The sequence below is a fragment of the Gallinula chloropus genome, assembly GCF_964237585.1.
Source record: "Gallinula chloropus genome assembly, chromosome: 5".
In the NCBI taxonomy this organism is placed as follows: Eukaryota; Metazoa; Chordata; class Aves; order Gruiformes; family Rallidae; genus Gallinula; species Gallinula chloropus.
The window spans coordinates 52,372,099-52,378,895 of NC_140090.1; positions in this window are offsets into that span (position 1 = coordinate 52,372,099).

Genomic DNA, 6,797 nt, shown 5'->3' on the forward strand with positions numbered 1-6,797 from the left:
CCTATGTACCAAAACTCTGGCTAAGGATCAACTCAGGAAGTCTGGTGGGAACACACTGTCCATGCAAGGTGCACAAGCAGTAGTTCAGTTTTAGTAGTATATCAATATCAGCAATAGGATGGGGTCAGGTGGGACAAAACCTGCAACGCTGAGCCCTCATTTAAAGAGCAATCGAAGAGGAATGCAAGCAAAGCTTTCTTGTTAGCATTTCTGTACGTTATTCCTTAATAACCAGAAATTAATACTGTTCAAGATGGAGTCAATATGTTGTAACTTGCTAAAGCACCATGGTCACATTAATTCTTAAAATCAGCGAGGCAGGATATTTGCTAATTGGACAGAGAAGATGCTGGGCTAAATGAGGCCTCAGACTACTACTTCCACTGCTGCTCTTTAAATAAATAAGGAGAGTGGGAAGGAAAGGAGGGTGTCTTGGCAGAAAAACATGTTCTGTTCAAGCAAACTGTCATGTGTACAAGGACAGCACAAGACTTCCCTCCTGACGTGCCTGACTCAGCAGAGGATCTACAGAAAGCTTTGCTAGCATCTTAAACCCCCAAATTAAAACCCTTGCTTGTTTTTCTTGTAATTAAAGCTTCCACATCTGGTATTCTGTTATTATTTGGCCTTCCCTGATTTCTGCATGACACCAAGATATCAGACACCACAGTATCCTGCTAAAAGAAAAGAAACAAAAAACAAACACCAAAACCTAAACAACAACTAATTATTACAGCTTTTCCCACAGACATCTAAAGCAGGATGTTCTCAGGTAATAGATTTTGTTAAAATGATTGCACTAGAGTTGTCAGTTACTATGCTGCAGAAATCTGCCTTTCTCTTGTATGCAACATATAATAAAAAGCTCAGTAAAACCCACAGTTCACACTACTAAAACAAATCTCTTTTTTTCTACTAGTTGGTAATCTGGTTGTCAACAGAATCCAAAAGAGCACCTAATGTGATATGCAGAACTTTAGCGTTATTGTGAATTTAGAAAAAACATTAACTCTTTGCTAGGACTGGGAGGTATGGGAGGTATGGCTTCTGGCTGTATTAATACAGTAATTAATATGAAACTTGTATAATTATTTGACATTTCTTCTGCTTCCTATTCTCCCCACCTGAAACCACATTCTTATGACATACCACCTCTACAACAACCATCTCTGATAATTTAATTATAGCTTCACTCAGGGAAGAAGCAGCAGGAGCCTATGAATTCTCAAATACTGAATCCTGTCCTGGTGCACAAGTATTGGGGGAAGGAATTCAGGGAAGGAGAAAGAAAAGTGGCTGCAGAATTGCAGCTCACAGGTATCGTTTTCAAAGTTTACCAGCAGGAGCCAGTAGCTCTGTCGAGGACTTCAGTCTGCGTGGTGAAGTAGGACTACTCCCAGGCAGAAAGTCTTCTTGATAAGCTACCCACTGCTAATAGTAATACACTTGGGAATTCAGTGGTTCATTTTATGTTGAAAAACTATGTGCTCTTATCCTAGGAATACTTTTTAATTATTATTTTTTTATTTTGCCTATGCTTTTCTGAGAATATTTTCATGGGGTGTGTTCCTAGTCTCATAGCCTTTTCCCCGAATCAAACCCATGAGACTGATTTTTTGATTTTTTGGATTTGCATTATGGATGCTGTGGAAGAATCTGTAGTTGAACGTATATCAAGCAAGCCATAATTAAAGCTCAGATCGGATAAATTAGTAAACACAGGTTTAACTAAGGGGCATGCTGAAAGTTTTTCAATTTAAACAATATTTTCCTCAAATAGAACAGAACAATCTCCTCCCTGTTCTGCTTAACAACAGCAAGAAGAATCTGTATGAACCCAGGCTTCATTTTCTTTTGTTACAGCACCTGCAGTAGCTGTGTGTGAGCTGTTCCAATAGGTGTGGAGTACATCCATATTGGTAAGTGCCTTTTATTTTTGTGAATACCAACCACAACCTCTTATTTTACTTTTTAACAGAAATGAAAGAATAAAGGTTATCATCCCAATTTCCACCAGAGTAAAATTTTTCCAGCCACACTAGGGAGAGGGATTAACTGACAGCAGAGGTACAGATAAACATTTCCTGAACTGCACATAATGCCATAGAAGAACATGAGGAACATTGTGTTCTGAGAAAGACAAAGAAGAAAAAAATCCACCAAAGCCATTATAGCCATTGCAATAATTTACTGATATTTGGGGCGTGGAGCTCAGCTATCCCTCTGTCAGAGTGGGAGTAATTTCACTCTCATAAAATCAAACTTCTTATATTGACAAGAGTTTGAGATGAAAGTAAAAAACTCCAGTGGTTTAGCATGAGGCTCCACCTGATGAAGCAACAATAAAGTTGCTCACAGTGACTCTCTTTGGATTGGATCTTCCCATCACTGCCTTTTATACTAGCTTACCAAGTTTTGAAATATGGACCTTCCTTAGTGCCAACAAGGACTCCCTTCCCCTCCTCCTCCTCCCTAATTAGGAACTGAACAATAAATGGCACGCAGGGACTTGTATTGACCTTTGGAATTGGATGAGGTTCAGTGGTTCCCAAGATACAGACAAAATCAGTGAGCCACAGTATCCTTAACAGCAGCAGATTGCTATGGCTGATGTAATTGATACTCTCATGAGGTGCAGAAGAGCAGGCAACTGCAGCTGCATCATGGAGGGAGGCACACACAAACACCCAAAGACAGTCAGTGTGCATTTGCAATTTGAAAATAACTTGTAGGTGGTGCTATAAGCCAGAGAACAGCAGTGGAAAAATAAACAACTTACATTGTGCAAAGGGATATAACTGTAACTTCCAAAGAAGGGCCTCCAGAAGCAGCAATGCATTTTCTCTAATGTGCCTTTTCCACTGCGTGAGTTCTAGAAGCCTGCGGATACCAGGATTGTAAAATGTTTGAGTGTGACATAAGCACTAAGATAATTGTATAGACTTTCCTCAAGGCAAAGGATGATAAATGACCCAGCAAAGCATTTCATTGTTGAGGAGTACTCCACATACTCAAAAATGAAAAAAAGAAATACTGTGAATTCTGAAAGAAACACAGAGCTTGGAAAAAGGAAGCTTAGTGAGTTACCTCACGACAGGCTGCTGTTGTAGTTATGATGAATTTGATGTTTCCTCTCACATTTATTTTAGGGAGGGGAAAAAAATTAGTGTAACTAACTTTCAAAAAGGTGAACATCAAAGCTTTAAAGTGATACTCTGCTGGATCCAAAATTTCCAGCACTGTGTGTATATGCCTGGGTGAGCAGTTAGCAGCAGGCTTTAAACCAAAGGCTGGTATTTTTAAAAAATCATGAGGAATAGTGTCTTGTTTTTTGAATGACCAACTTAGCATCTTCACCAAGACCTGTTTTCTGAGGGATAGGGCTTTCTTCCCTGGATTATGGACCCTGACAGCAAGCCAGACTGAAACCCAGAGTGAGTAACAACTTCCAGGAACCTCTACCAAAATCCCAGGGAAACAATTAGCTCCGATTTCAGGGCTTCTCTTCTGTATTGCCCTATGCTACACTGAGTTTACAAAGGTAGTACATAAAACTACTATTCTCAGCTGCATTTAGTGTGCCTTTGCAAAGGTATCATCTCCTACAACAGAAAAAAGTGAAGAAGCCCTGAGGATAGGGCAGGCAAGTAAAGAGTAAATTACTTTTACTGTGATTAACTGAACCTCTTGTGATTAAAAAAAATAATAATCTCAGTTAAAAATGATGTGTGCACCACTAGCTCACTCTTGTGATGCAAGTTAGATATTCATACAGATGTACTATCTGCAGGTTTTGGCCCTCAAAGTGCACCACAACACACACACACAGTGGCTTAAACCTGTCACTGTACATATCCTACTGCTGCTACAATTGCGTCTGCTAGCATAGATGAGGCAGTCACAGCAGCTGCAAGAGCCTGGAGTAGGGAGAGGAGGAAGGAAAGTCTGGGCCAGGTACAACCAGAGACATCAGTATGACATGGCTGTTTCCAGCTTTGCAGCTAAGCTGTAGACCAAAAGCCAATCCCCACAGAGAAGAGAGAACAGAGAACTCTGTAAAAGTCTTTACTGAATTGTGTTCCATAATAAATACAATAAAGCTCTGTAGGTTTTTTCCCTGCATTCAGCCTGGGCTGCTAGAACTATTCTTTTGACCTTTTATTTAACTATTTGGATGGAGACTGCAATGGCACCAGCATTTTTTATCTTCTCACACTTGTCCTTCAGACTTTCAATACAGGTTTCCCATCTAGGCTCACGTGCACTAGGACAGGTTCTGAAACGCAAGATCTGCTGGGAGAACTTGAGCTTGTCTCAAGCCAACATATGTCAGTTTTCTCAACAAATAGCAACTTATTCGAAGATGACTTAATGCCTGCAGATACCCTGAACATTCATGGTTTATTTCAAACAGCCTTTCTTGCTGCTCTGTGTTCACGTCCATGGTCGACTCCTTTTACCAGTGTATAACATTGGTGCACAACCATCCACAGCACACTTCTAAAGAGAAGCATTATTCCTCCAGAACTCCAGGGATGATGTTATTAGAGGCCTGATTCCATAGCAAGCACACTGCAACCTTAATAAACCATGTATTTGCATCAGGGGATTATGTCCATGAGTGCCGGAGAATGGACTCAATTAATAGTCTTCCTTTATCCCTGACTGCTGTGATCCCTACAGCAGCTCTACATTGCAAAAATCATAGCTCCAGAATGACAAATTGATGCTTTTTTTCCTTTTAAAACAAGTCACTTCTTATTTTATAGCTACACCAGATGCATTTTCCTCACTTAGATTTAAGGAGGACAAGCTGGTTATATTTCTCTCTTATTTTGCCAGAAGCTTTGTACTTTGTGCTTGCTGCCTCAGGACAGGGCTGATCTAATTCTACAAACTATGGTTGATCTGTTTTGCTTTTGCTGAGCAATAGCTCACAAAAATAATCTCTATGATCCTGACTGCAGCAATTGGGCAGGATTAGAAAGTCAAAGGTCTGTCACATACAGGCATGTACCTTTGTCTTTAATTTTGTGTGCCTCCATTATATGACAGCAATTCAGATAATCTTCCCTTTGAATTTTAGATAAATAACTCCTTGCACCTTTTTGTCTTGGCATAACTAATGGAGTTTTATCCCCTCTGCATGAATGAAAATATATTGAGACCTACCCTGTGAAAATAAAGCAGTCCCCTTGTGTGGGCTGTAGGGTGCCTGATTTGAAGAACATCTCAGTGCTAACAGCTGGCACTAGTTAGCATCTTTCTGGCAGTCTCTGTCAAGCTGCCAATGGCAGAGGAACTGAAGACTCACTGCTCTCATGCCTCCAGAGGTTCTGACTTTCTACAGTAATGTAAGGGCATACTGGTAGTGCAGGCAGAGTAGTTTGTACAGCTGATGCCTCTGCTCACATGGATAAATCATTTATTTCAAGATATAGTTCCACCTAGTTCATTGTCCAGAATTAATTTTTAAGACTTGTATAAATTCAAAGTTGTCCATAGAAAAGTTGTATTTTAAATTTGTACTACATCAGGGTCAGGCAGTCATGTGCACGTACTAATTTTGCTCCTCAAACATCTCCCTTCTCAGTAATGACAAAATCATTTCCCTTGGTCTCCTTGCTCTTGATAAGTGTCCAGGTGTAGGAAAGGGAGAATTTACAGACTCCTACTTCTGCAGATCCTAAATAATTTTTTTTTGCCTAATAAAACTTCAGATACAATAAAAGTTGTGGAGCACATACAGGGATATTTCTGTGACAGTCAAATGTTTCAGTCCCGTGGCTTTAATCACTGGCCAGTTTTAATTTTTCCCAAACTACAAATTCCATCTGAGTTAGTGCAGAAACTACTATATTGTTTCTTCTAGTCACAAGGCAAACTCATAGACCTCAAAACAGAAGCTCTTTTCCCACCAGTTTTTGTTCCTGCTGTCTTTTCACTTTCAAAAAGTTTGTAACTAATCTATCAAACCAGAACACCATGCCCTCCCTCTGGTCCCTCATTCACTCGCTCAGAGTGAAATTAGCCCTTTGAGCTAAAGAGACTAAAAGATCCTTCCCCAGTCCCTAGGTCCATCGCTTTTGTTCAAAACATTCATCTTTTCTCGTTCAAAACATTCATCTCTTCTCAGCTCTCTCCCTCAGATAGATGATGTGATGCATTTATATCTCTGATTTTTTTCCTCCATTTTTCTTGTTGCCTGCAATTCCTAAAGACCTTCCAGGCCTCAGAACATTCCTGTTCCAGGCTGATGTAACTACAACTTGCCTTAAAGATCGTCACTGCTTTGTACAATTTCCCCATTTCAAGAGTTAAAAGTGCCTTCTCCTTTTCCTTTTATCATTTTCTTCTCAAAAATTCCTTTCTTCCCATTATTACTGGTCTCTGACTGCAAGTGCCCTATCTTATTTCATGTTTTACAGCCAGGTATCCTGTCTTGAAATTCAAAAGAGGGGGTGGATAGCTTTCTCAGCAGTAAATGCCTGGGAAGGCACCACGGTAACCATGTTCCATCTGTCACCATCTTTTATTTTTCAGTATGGGAGGGTAGTGTCAGAGCTCCCCATTCAGTACCCTGCTAGATTTTCTGATCTTGGAATCAATTGTATCATTTTTATTTATTCTAGTGGTGAGGAATATGATGCTTTTAATTTCTAAAAAAAATCTTATCCTTTGTTATTATAGTTAAAATGAGTGATCTGTTCCATATGTTGTACTATCTACTACCTTATTTTGACTGGTAGAGTGGAAGAACTTGTCTCCTCTTTCACAGTATTTCTTCAACTGGCTCT